This window comes from Labrus mixtus, chromosome 17, assembly GCF_963584025.1.
Source record: "Labrus mixtus chromosome 17, fLabMix1.1, whole genome shotgun sequence".
Lineage (NCBI taxonomy): Eukaryota > Metazoa > Chordata > Actinopteri > Labriformes > Labridae > Labrus > Labrus mixtus.
In genome coordinates this window covers 5,964,335-5,976,730 of record NC_083628.1, presented here as the reverse complement: position 1 = coordinate 5,976,730, position 12,396 = coordinate 5,964,335, and the positions used below count along the sequence as shown (strand labels likewise).

Below are 12,396 nucleotides of genomic sequence, written 5' to 3'. Positions count from 1 at the left end.
GATACAACAGAAACGCTGTAGTCCAATTAAAAAACATCTATTCTTAATCAGCAGTTTGGTACACCAGCTTGCCAGAGTTTAATTGATGTGACACATGTGATCGTCATCAGGGCCAGTACAGATGTCGGTGCATCCCTAATTAAAAAGCATGCATAGTTAAAAAACGAAAAGTAGGTTGCTAGTCAATCAGCCGAGTGTGTGTGTGTGTGTGTGTGTGTGTGTGTGTGTGTGTGTGTGTGTGTGTTTGTGTGTTTGTGTCAAACAGTTCACATTTATTTTTGCCAAAACAAAAGTTTTCTTTGGCGTTTTGATCGATATCAGACAGCTTTAAATGAAAAAGACAGACAGGGGGGAAGAGAGGGGGGTGTGACATCCAACGAAAGGGCACTCTAGATCAAACAAAGCAAATAATAATAAGACAATGAATTATTAAAGAAAAACAAAACATGTTAAAGGAAACATCAAATCTATTATTATTATTATGGAAACTTGTAAATAAGGTCATGTAGGTCTCTGCCCTAAACATTTAAAAAAAAAAAAATTGTGTGCGTTGTGTGATAGGTAAGCAGCTCAAAGTCTTTATCAGTCTTTGGTTCGGGAGGTGGGGTGACTGTGGAAGCGAGGGATTAAGAGAGGGATTGGGGGAGAGACAGAGAGAGTGTGTGTGTGAAGGAGGGAGGGAGGGAGGGGTCTGGTCAAAACCCTGACGCGTCACAGTTTGCCAGAGAGAGAAAGAGAGAGAGAGAGAGAGAGAGAGACGGAGCTCTCCCGCAACGTTCGCTTCTGGAGTGGATCTCCCCTCACGCGCAGACACACACCCACTAACTCACACACACATAACACCCACACATGCACACCCACACACACAGACACACACACACAGACACACACACACACACTTGTTTTGGGATCGTTTTTTTTCTTCTCTCCACCACCTGCGCCTGCTCCTTCTCTTCTCACTTATGTTTGCACTCACTCGTAGTTTGGTGGTGGTGGTGTGTGTGTGTGTTGGAGTTATGCCACTGTGTGCCAGCCATAAGGGCAGCCTAGACTAGGTGAGTACTCCGTTCGTGTCATCGCACTTCATTGTACTCGATGCACATGGCTTTCTTCTGAAAAGTTGCATGCAGCAAATATGAAGTGGATTCTTTTGAGGATGCTGTTTTGAATGTTTCCTCTTGACTCCCCTCTGTTGCACTCTCTCACTCTGCCTCTCCACCTTTTTTTTTTTGTTTATCTTTGCCTCCCTCTTCTTGCTTGTTCCCTCCTTCTTTTTTTTTTTTTTTTTTTATATTTCTTGTCCATGTGTTCCCATTGTTGCTGACTTTACTTTAAATCTCTCTTTGTCGCTTATGCGTACACTGCCGATCTGCCAAGTCTTATCTAATTTTTCTCTTGCTGAGCTAAATTTGGAACAATTACTTTCCCTGGAAGCCCCCCGAAGGAGCTCGGCTTACCCATTCGGTGGATTACTTACCGTACGAGCACACTTTTTCTACACAAATATCCACAAACCCTTTATAATTGCACAGTCACATTCACATACTCCCACATATGCATTTTTTTTTGTGCTCCACAACTCCATCCCTGCCTATTCTCTGAGTCGTTGATTTTTTTTTTCTTCCTTTGCTTATTCACGTAGTTCCATTCTGGGTTATGAGGATGACGGTGATATCGTAAGACGTTAGCTAGCCCATCCCAATTTACACTGCATGGCTGAACTAGGCTAATCTGCCTCATGCAACTTTAAAATTAGTTTTATGCTTCTGTGGATGGAACTGGGACAAGGGGTATCAGATCGGACTCAGCCAGCAGGAAACCATTAAAGGCTCGCATGAGGGAATCCTGATGTATACTCAGGGGTTACAGAGGCGTTTGACTGTGAGCTGATAGGCTGAGTGGTGTTAAACTTGAGCACCAGTTTAATAATTGTAGTCACATTTGCTGATCAAGCACAAAAAAAAGTACATTTTATGTCCATTTATTTCAAGGGACTACATTTTTTAAGTGTAAAAACTACATGCACGGTTGTTTTAATGGATGTAGAATGTAATCATCTTTCACTGTGGCATTACTGCCCCACTACTGTCTCATCTGATCCATGTGTGCATGTGTTTGTGTGTGTGTATGTGTGCGTGTGTGTGTGTGTGAATGGGGGCTGCATACCCATGCATGCACATGTGTGATACCAGCTGGCAGAATGTAGGCCATGCAGGCACTGCTGCACCATGACATGCACTGGCATGAAAATGAATAAAATCCCTTTAATTACATCACTCTGTTTGTCTATCCTCTCTCTCTCTCTCTCTCTCTTTCTCTTTCTCTTTGCAAGTCTCTATAGTTTGTGTCTTTTGCACTGAAATCCACATGTTTGTAAATCTCTTTGAGCCTAATGTGTGTCTTTTCCATTTCTTGCTCTCTCTCTCGCCTGTACTTTTGTATTCATTCACTCCTCTCCCTTTTGATTTCTCGGGCACCACTGTTTCTTATTTGCTCCCCTCAGCTCATCTCTTATGTAACCTAGCGCTGTGGCAGAATGAAAAAAGGCTTTTAGTAAACAAACAATTTGATATCACACTAGCAGCCATTCCATAGAAGACCGTGATTTTCTGTATATGCAGTATAATTAAGAAGGGAAATCCTGCAATTAAGAAGCGTGAAGAGGCATACAGGGAGCTTGGCAGGCTCATTTTGTCCCCTTAATGCTTAGGATTCAAAGCGAATTTGTCATTTTCCTACATGTCATCATGCCTCTCTTTTTACTCTTGCTCCCGTTATACTCTCAGGCAATAATGTCAAATCAGTGATATTTAAAGAAGGCAAAAAGCTGTGACTGTAGTGTATGATATAACTTACTTTTATCAATTATATAAATATTCTGGCACTTTTTTTGCAGGTATTATCTATCTCTGAGACTTTCTAATTAAAAAAAAATATGAATAGTTCATTTTCAAAATCAAGAAAAAAGCACTTTCAAATGAAGTTAAATTCTGAGTTTAATTGTTAATAACTTAATTTCATATTTAACCAAAACACTGTTTTCACACTTACACCTACTATAATTCTTATATTATTTTGCTGTCAGTGAGAAAGTCATTGGGCGGCTTTCAGGGTGTGTGCTCAGGAGGAGCTGCCCAGGAGTGACAGAAGTTGGTTGTGTGTTTGTTTGTCTGTATTTTGTTTTTTGTGCAGCGCAGAGGGGGATGATGGTATGAACTGTTTCGGCAGGACGTCAGAGCTCTGGGTGAAGTTGGTGCAGCCTGTCCTTTTTCACCAGACTGCACAACGATGAAACAGCTAACTCTATTAAGACAGATTTTTACTAGTATTGTATCAAATCATATCATATATCATAACAACCCTTGTCCGTTGCGTTAAATTAAAAAAAAAAAAAATTCTCAATTTCCAATTAGTAACAAACAGCGACACACCTGTTCATTGTCTCGAGTCACAGTTTGAAGACTTATCTGATCAGAAGCTGTAAAAAAAAACAGTTACCAGCTCTTGTTGACCTTCATGCCATTTTAAATATGAACAGCGAAACTGCTTTAATCCCATTAAGCCATATCCACATCAAAAGAAGGCTGCACTTTTTAAAAAAAAACAAACATCATCTATTGAAACAAGTCTTTTCCTGCTCTGCTACATTAATCCACGTTAATGTGCACAGAGTCTCACAAGGGGAAAACTATTTGGATCAGTGTGTCTAACTAATCCCTCACACAGTGACCTGTGCCAGTTCGGATCCAGGACAGTGCCAGGCCAAAAATCCTGGGGGGCAGATTTAAGTTGTACTGGGGAGCTGGCAGCGCTTCTGCACGTGATGTAGCACCACACTGACCTAATAGCTGGCTCGGGACGTTCAATATTCAGAAAGAGAACAATCTGAATGAAGTTAAGACATTTAATGGCATTAAAGGGACGAGTGCATTTACAGGATGATATACAATAAAACAAATGATACAAACAATCACAACAACAACCTCCAATCTAAATATGAGATTGTAACATGCCATGCTTCTCGTACTCACTTGTACCAGACAGACTTTCCCGCGGCATCGTCCTCTCCCGTAACAAAACCTATCAGCCCGGCGCTGACAGCTAATTACACTGTGGTGTGACAATAAAGAGGCTGCCATCTTAACTTTGCTTGACACCAGTTGAGAGACTCAAATGCGGAGGCTGTGCGTGAGTGGCAGCCAAACAACATTTCTGAGATAAGGAGTGACAGAGCAATTAGCACCGAGTTTTTCCAGGACACTTTTGTGTGAGGCGCTGGTAGATTTTAAGCGACAGAAATGTTGTGCGCAGCTCTTCCAAAATGTGCTGGAACAGAATCAACAACACGCAGGACACGCTCGGCGTCTTGATCTTTTCACTTAAGACTGTTCATTTGATCAAGCTTGTTGATCTGCGTGTCCACTTTTTTTTTTACATTTTTTGATAAAAGCTCCTTTGAGAGGAGGTTTTGACTGGTTATGAAACTGACTGATTCTGACACTGCTGCCCGTTTAAGAGCTACAAAAGGAAACAGGACTGTGAGGAAAAAAAAAACCAGATCATTTTGAGTGCTTGTAACAGCTGCTGCTGGGTAGTTGTCTAGATTAACGTCACACAGCAGAAGCAGCATTTGATGACATCTTTGACCCTAAAGAGTCACCTTAAAGAGAGTGACACCATTGCCTGTTAGAAGACAAAAGGAAAATGTACTCAGAAAACACTTCTTACACATGTACAGGACAAAGTCAGCAGAGATGAGATGAACCACTCTGTCCACAGAGGGCACAGAAATTGACTCAGCCCTACAGTTCACCCCAGGAGCTTGAACTGTGATGCTTGATTTATTTGTTTTCGGAATGGGCTCCAGCCCTACGCGACCCCGAACAGGATAAGCAGTATAGATAATAGATGGATGGATGTGCGGCTGTGTTTTATGTTCAGGCTGCTTCATGCTAAGTGCACCTCGGGAGGGTTTATAAAGTTTGTTGATTTATTAATTGATAGATTGATTTAAGAGGTAATTTAGGGTGTACTCAGTCTATTGAATGAAAATTGAAAGGTGGTACACGCGTGGTCCTTGTTAAGACTATTAAAAAAAAAAAGTGTTTCTGTAAATGTGTGTAGTTTCCAAAACTGTCTCAAATGCTAAAAACAGCAGAAGAAATCAGAGTTTTGTCTTATAATAAATTAATTACATATTGTAGTGTTCATTCAGAGGTGCTCATGATTAATTTCTAACTAACAAATTAGGCATGGTGTTCATTGGGCTGGCAGGTTTTTTCTTTTTCTTTTTTTTTTTTTTGGGAGAGATCAGCTAAATAATTGCTCATCTGTGCGTATTTGTGCCAAGCATATGTTTCTTGTCTATCCAGGCATTCATTACCGATGTAAGAAACGGGCAAGTGTTGGAGAAACTCCCTCAGCTCTGCTTCATTTTTTGGCTTGAATAGTGTGTCAACAAAGACAAGTGACCCGCAGTGACACGTACGTGTGTGTGCTTCTGACCATGGCTAATGCATTTCCCTCCAACAAGCTTACAATGTGGGTCAGGTGGTCTGTATGTGCATGACAGCAAAAATAGCAGAACAGCCACTGGGCTCACGCTCAAAAAAGTGTGTCATCTGCATCGTACACTTGTTTCACTTTTCATAATAGATGAAGACCGTCCAGACGTACTGTACTCACGCAAACAATGCCAGGTCTCTCCAGATGGCAGGCTGTGCCTTTAAATCAGCAGATTAAAAAATGTACACTGTGTGATTAACTTATATGGGGCGTTTTGGACGTGGAGGAGGGAGGGGATTGTTTTTGTATTGTTAAATTGTTCTGGCTGTGAATGTGCGTGTGTGTTTGTGTGTGTATGTGTGTTACAGACAGAGTGCGTGAGACAACGTGTTGGTGGAAATGTGTCTGACATGCCATGCATCTGATGTTTTCACCTCCGGCTGATTCCCACTTGACCCAAAGTTCAGTATTTGACCCAAATAGCTTCAACTCCTGGCTACTGTGTCGAACCTCCTGCACCTAATGGACATTGTCAGCTGGGCTAATTTGACAATTTATTTCCTTGACTCAGATAGACACTCAATAGGAGAGAATACCTTTATCGATATTACACAACGTTTAACGGGTTTAAAATGATTAAAATTCAAGTTAAAATCAATGCAAATTGTGCTTGCCTCAAAAAACTAATATCAAAGCTCATTTTCCTCTCTTACAAACTAAACAAACAAAACACAGTGAAATATATGTAAGCACACTTGTAAATTGTTATTTATAGCTTTTTTATAATCTTAAGCTTTATAAAGCTTAAGCGTTATTAATAAATAATAAATGTATAATAAGGGGCATGGCTGAGATGACTGACAGATGGACGCAGGGCTGGAGGCGTCCCAAGCCTATTTGGCGCCCTTAGCAAATTTTAATTTGGTGGCGCCCCACCGCCTCTGCACCATCAATTCAACTGACTGATGTCAACCAATTCTTGATCATTCCCAAACCTACTGTGAGTCCAAACAGAAGTGGAAACACACTTATTTCAAGAAGCAGAACTTAGTTTTTTATTCAAAACTTAACTTTTAGACATAATCGTGAAACAAACTCAACACAGAAAGTTACATACATGGTGTTGGTTGTACCTTTACATGATTCAATCATTTGGCCTTTTTTTTTTCATGTCTGCTGATGCACAGCCATGTACTTGATGGTTGTTACTTTTCAAAGTCATATTTTGGGCCCAATGACATGCAGGCAGTGTTGTTTCTGGGAGCCCTCCACTCCGGGTCCCGCATAATTAGTGTCCAAGCTGCATGCGGAGTAATTTGATCACAGAAACATCAGTCAGCCAACACAGTTAATGAGATTGTGGGTAGCTTCCAGCTTCCAGCCTACGTAACCACGAGATGAAAACACTACTCTGGGGCTGAGACGTAATCCCGTGTGTCACACGTTCCTATTGGCTATAAAGTCTGTCGCTTGTTTTTGTTGCAGCACATTAGATTTGTTTGTTTGAATGTTTTAGGAAACAGCTTAAAACAAGGATATCAATGCCGCTTGCTAGCATGATTGTTCATCACTTGTGAACATGTCAACCTATGGTGACAGCTCGCAGTTGGAGTAGGTTTAACCAGCTCTCGCTCTTGGGGGGCCCCCTGGTGGCAATGGGAGCAGCTGCTTACATGGCTTATGCCTGGGCCTGCTCTGGGTGGGTGTTGTAATTGTTGCCAGGATGCGTAATGCCTGCTTCATCTCCTGCTTGTTTGCCTGTTTTCTAGATTGATCCAAAGCTAGGTTGAGATGGCATTTTAAACATGGCGACCGTCATGGCTGGATTCAGAACGTCACTTCAGAAACCAATGGATGACGTCACTGAGACTGCAGTAGAAGAAGGTTTTCTGGCACAAACGTCACCAACTGACAATGTGCATGAAGAGTGAAAGGCTTAGAAGAGGTCAAAATGCTCCAGCAACACTTTATTATCGATTTAGACCGACGCGTTTCGGCTCATGGCCTTCATCAGGGTCATGCATGTAGAAAGTATAATGAAGCACTTGCTAAAGCATTATGGAAAGACAAAGTTGTTGGGAAACCAATATTTTTTTTCAGGTACAATGTATTATACAATAGTAGAGAAAACCCCTACCCAATGCCTATAGAACAGTTAGCATATTGTTAAGGCCCATGCAAACCCACTCAGGTTTTATCCTATCCTTGAAATAAATTACAAATTACAAATGACTTAATCCAGGTAATACGATCTCTGCCCTGATTGAAGTTGGGTGAATCTATTTATGAGGCTGCCGAACGTCATCATGAACCAATAACAGTTGACATGTGACAACAAGCAGGGCACAGACGATGGATAAATTCCATGATGCGCTTCAGTGTCAGGAGCTTGGTGTTAGGCCGGGCATACACTTGTCCATTTGTTTGAATGATGTGGTGGAATGTCTACTCACGCTGTACGAGTGAATCATTTACAACACGCTACCAAAGCTCACACATTATGTGCTAACACAGCACGGTCTGATTTTCGTGAAGCGTGACCCGAGTGCTCATACTGTACGTGTTAACCCGGGACGTAGCATTGACAGTTGTTCTTAAAGTTTCTATTGAAAACTCCCACAGTTGGTTGGAGATTTATAGGATTTTTTTTTTTACAACAACATTTGCATACTAACAACCGGCTGACAAATCCTTTTATGCTTTGTTTGTCGTGTAAATGTGCCTGAATAATTTCACGAGAGATAAATCATGTAAATGAAAGGACAAAGAAGTAGAAATGTTCATTCATTTATCTGTGTCGTTAAATTCTGGTCATGGTGCTCTCAGACGCTGTCAACTCTGGCTCACTGTTCGGCAATATGCAGTCATACCTATCATACCAATATTATGAAAATGCCGGACATTAATCCGACTGGTAGCAGCTGATTGGATTGCGATCGGCCCTTGTGTCCACCCTCATACAAGGCACGATACACAACGTGCAATGGAGCTGAAATTCAGCCCGACATCAGAATCAGTCATGCAACTCAAAAATTGTGTCGTAAACAGCCTCAGGTTCACGCACTGTGTATGCCCAGACTTAGGTAGGGTAGACTCACTCAATCAGACTTACAAAAAAGATTGTCTCACCTGGGTTATAGTCAAGGAAAAAAATGTGATTAAATAGGATTCAACTGTGGTGTGATTGTGGATTATCGAGCCCTCTGCTCCAGTAAAAAATACTTCATATGATGTCACTAATGCCTTCACTCTATCAGAATAGCTGGTGTGAATGTACTGCATGTTTCTTACAGCCTTTGTTCAGTTGTTTTTTGGATGTACTGTTTATTATCCCAGTCAGAGACAAAGCACAGTTTGCAAAACAATCTCAGACAATGTGTATTATCAAAGGATATGTTTCAGAGATAACTGGTGATGATGATCCAAACACAAAGGTAGCAGACTGCTGATGGATTATTACCAGCAGAGGCGTGACAGGTGTAAGAGAGGCGGAAATTCAGTCTCAGACATGCAGAGAAAATTCAGCCACCTACGATCCAAACTGCTCGCAAACAGGAGCGTAAATCTGTGCAGACCGCCAGCCTCCAGATAGTCGCAGTGTTTAATCTCCAGTGGGCGGACACTTCCATGTGTTAGGGTCAGATGCAATGAACCTCAACGGCTGAAAGTCGTCATGGACACAAAGTTAATTTGAATTAATTTCCTGATGGGCAGATATGTTGAGTCTGTCTAAGGTAGGCGGAACTAAGTAGGCGTGACTTGAGGGAGTGTGACTGCCAATAAGGGACGCACTCATGTGGAGAGAAAACATTTTCCCATCCTGCTTATTTCAAACAACTCTGCTATATGAATATTTTACCATAATGTGTCCCATCTTTTGATTACAGTTCTATGTTGGATGTCAAACCAGGAGCATAGGCGTGTTTAGGTTTAAATAATAAGAATTACTTGTAAGAACTGGTGCAAATGTCAAAATCTATTTTTTTTGAATATCTTTGCACATCACTGGTCAATGTCACTTCATTTCTTAACAGTTGCAATGTTCTCCTTTTAAGGAAATTGTTTTTAGTTTTCAGCTTTTCTTGCGTCTTTACAATGCCAAGCTCATGTGAGGAACTTTCAGGGCGCAGTCACACTGGCGATCTGTACCGTGCCGTACTCAAGCACGATTGGCCCCTGCTGCCCCAAAGTTAGCCGATACGATAGCCACTGGATATGCTCTTATTGGTCGATATTTTCAGCTGGCCGATTAATCTGTCAGGCTCTAATAGAAGAGGCACGCAGGTTCAAGTTATGACTCCCTTCTGGTGTTTTCCAAAACTTATTTTGAAGAAGGTTGTTTTAAGCTCCGCAAAATGAAAATGTGTGTAAGGCATTTCTGCTTTCACGATCAAATGATAAACCCGATTAAGTGGTGGCGATTAAATTTATGATTTGGCGAATTCAAGTACTATTCAGGCCTGGAGATAAAATTGTCCCAGTCTTTTAATATTTCAATGTTTTGTCCTCCAAATCCTTTTTTACAAATCTCTCTCAGGGACAATCATTCAACACTTCGAGTAAGCTTGCAGCAGACATAATCCCTTCTGGCTGTGTTGCCTAGCTTACGATAGACAGAAAATGAAATGCGTCAGTCTCTACTGAATGGCGATCGAGCATGGCCAAAAGTCATTGTCTTGTTTCGTAAGGCATCATGCAACAAATGAGTCAGTTGCTGAGGTCAGTCAGAAGCAGGGCAACACACATCTCTCATACTTGATCTTTTTTTTTAAAAATGTAATCTTCCTCTGTGCCTCGTTTGAAATGTTTTTAGCCTTGGACCGCTAGAGAGCAGATTACTCGAGCATCAACAAAATGCATTTCTCCAAGGGATCAAATTGTATGTGTTGAAGATGAACAGTACATTACCTGGGCATCCATTAACAAAGGAACATGTGGGCATTATAGTGGCCTACTTTTTTCTCTCCCTTAGCATGGAATAAAAGGGTTAAAAAATGGAAGAGTAAAAGTCATATCAAAATGTAGGAAAAGATTGCTCCTGTTAGATCTGTGAATACCATTAATTCGCACATGAATGTACTTGCAAGGAAAAATCAAGCAAGTTCTTTGAGGCAAATTCTAGTGTGCTGCCTGGTTCTCAGAAAAAACTCAGGATATTAAAGGTCACATATTATTCCCCTTTTCAACCAGTTTAAAGAAGTCTCAGAGCTCCCCAAAACATGTCTGTGAAGTTAATGTTAAAAATCCACCCTGATCCTGTATTTGATTATGCCTATTAACCCCTCTAGTTCAGCCCTGCTCAGAACAGGCTGTTTCTGTGTCTGTAGCTTTTAATGCAGGTAAGCTTTGTTTGACCACGCCCCCTCTCTGAAAGGGCTCGGGTGGCTGGGCTTTCTTGCACCATGTCTGATTGTTTAGGGTGAGAATGCAGACTCCAAAGGCAGAACAAACACCTAGCTGTGGGAGTGTCACCCATCTGGGGGAGGGGGTTCGCCCCTTTGTGATGTCACAAAGGAAATATCTCCAAATGGCCTGTTTGAGCACACATTTTCAGAAAAGCTAGAGGGGCAAAAGGCAGAGAGGATGGACTTTTCTCACAATTGTGTCATGATTTGGTTTTGTGTTTGAGTTTCCCTGTTTTATCCCAGTGTTGCTTGTTTCCCTTGTGTGTTAATGTTCCCTAGTGTTGCTGGTTTTTCCCTTGTGTGTTTCATGATTTAGTTTGTCCTCAGTGTTTCTTGTATTCCTGCCTCTGTGTGTTTCCCAGTGTGATTGCCCTGATTGTCCTCACCTGTGTCTTGTTAGTCTCACCTGTGTCTGGTTACCCCATGTCTATTTAGTCTCTGTGTGTCTTCCCTTCCAGGTCAGTTCATTGTTGTAACTTGCCAGTGTTGTTTGTCGTATGTTGGAGTGTCAGTGTTTCCTAGTGTTTCTCAGTGCTTGTCAATTTTTGGATTTTCTCAGTTTTGATTTTTGCCTTTTTGTTTAACTAAATAGTTTTATTAGTTTATTCTGCACTTGGGTCCACCTCCTTGTTTTACACACCGAACCGTAACAAATTGGGGGGTTTGTAGACAAGCTAGGGACACATATTAAAGTTAGAAAAACATTGTAAAGTGTGTTTTGCTTAATATGTGACCTTTTAAGGTTCATAGAATTTAGCAAATATGATTCTGAAAAGAAAAGGCGGTTAATCGTTTAATGAAATCACTTGTGCATGAAGCTCTGCTTTCAGTGATTGACATCTCTGCGAGTGACTCACTGTTAACAGAGCACATCATCCCCAGTTGTTCTTAGTCAGTCTGATTATTGAGGAGATGACTTTTGTTCTGTTGATGGCAAAATTGCAAGAAAAGATTGAATAAACATGTCAATATAACTTAAAAATGACTCTTGAACTAGTAGAGAAGGGAGACAATCCTTGTAGAATGACAGATGTCAGCGTTAAAATTGGAAAAATAAACCCTGTTAAATAGTCCAAATCAAAATGGAACCAAGGAGATTACAACAAGATGTGTGTAGAGATCTTAACAGATCATCTGCAGCGGTTTGCTAACAAGTGAAACTGCATTAAATTTGATTTGAAATTGTTTCATTTACTGTAATTTGAAAGGTTTGTGAGGTGGAGTTTGAATTCCAGCAGAACCTTTCACATCCCGCCGATGATGTTTTGCTTTTCTGCTGATTGACAAAAGTTTCCACCAAGCTGTCAGGTTCGGTTCGGTTCAGTTCAGTTCTGATCTTGCTTGCGTTTCCACAACCAACTGTACCCTTACACATCACTGCATCATAGCAGCGCGACATGAAGTAGACCGCCGATAAATTCGACAAAGAAGAAGGACACGACACAGTAAACACAGATCAATTATTCCTAGGAAGGTCTGCATCTCC

At 41.1% G+C, this 12,396-nt stretch overlaps 1 protein-coding gene across 1 annotated transcript in view; it reads left to right on the top strand.

Moving 5' to 3' along the window:
* Window positions 1-783: 783 nt before the first annotated feature.
* Window positions 784-12,396, top strand: part of rgs3a (regulator of G protein signaling 3a) — a 146,607-nt gene continuing 134,994 nt past the window's right edge. Inside the window, exon 1 of the mRNA XM_061061278.1 lies at window positions 784-1,055. The gene's annotated coding sequence lies outside the window, so the exon portion shown is untranslated. The remainder of the gene's footprint in view (window positions 1,056-12,396) is intronic.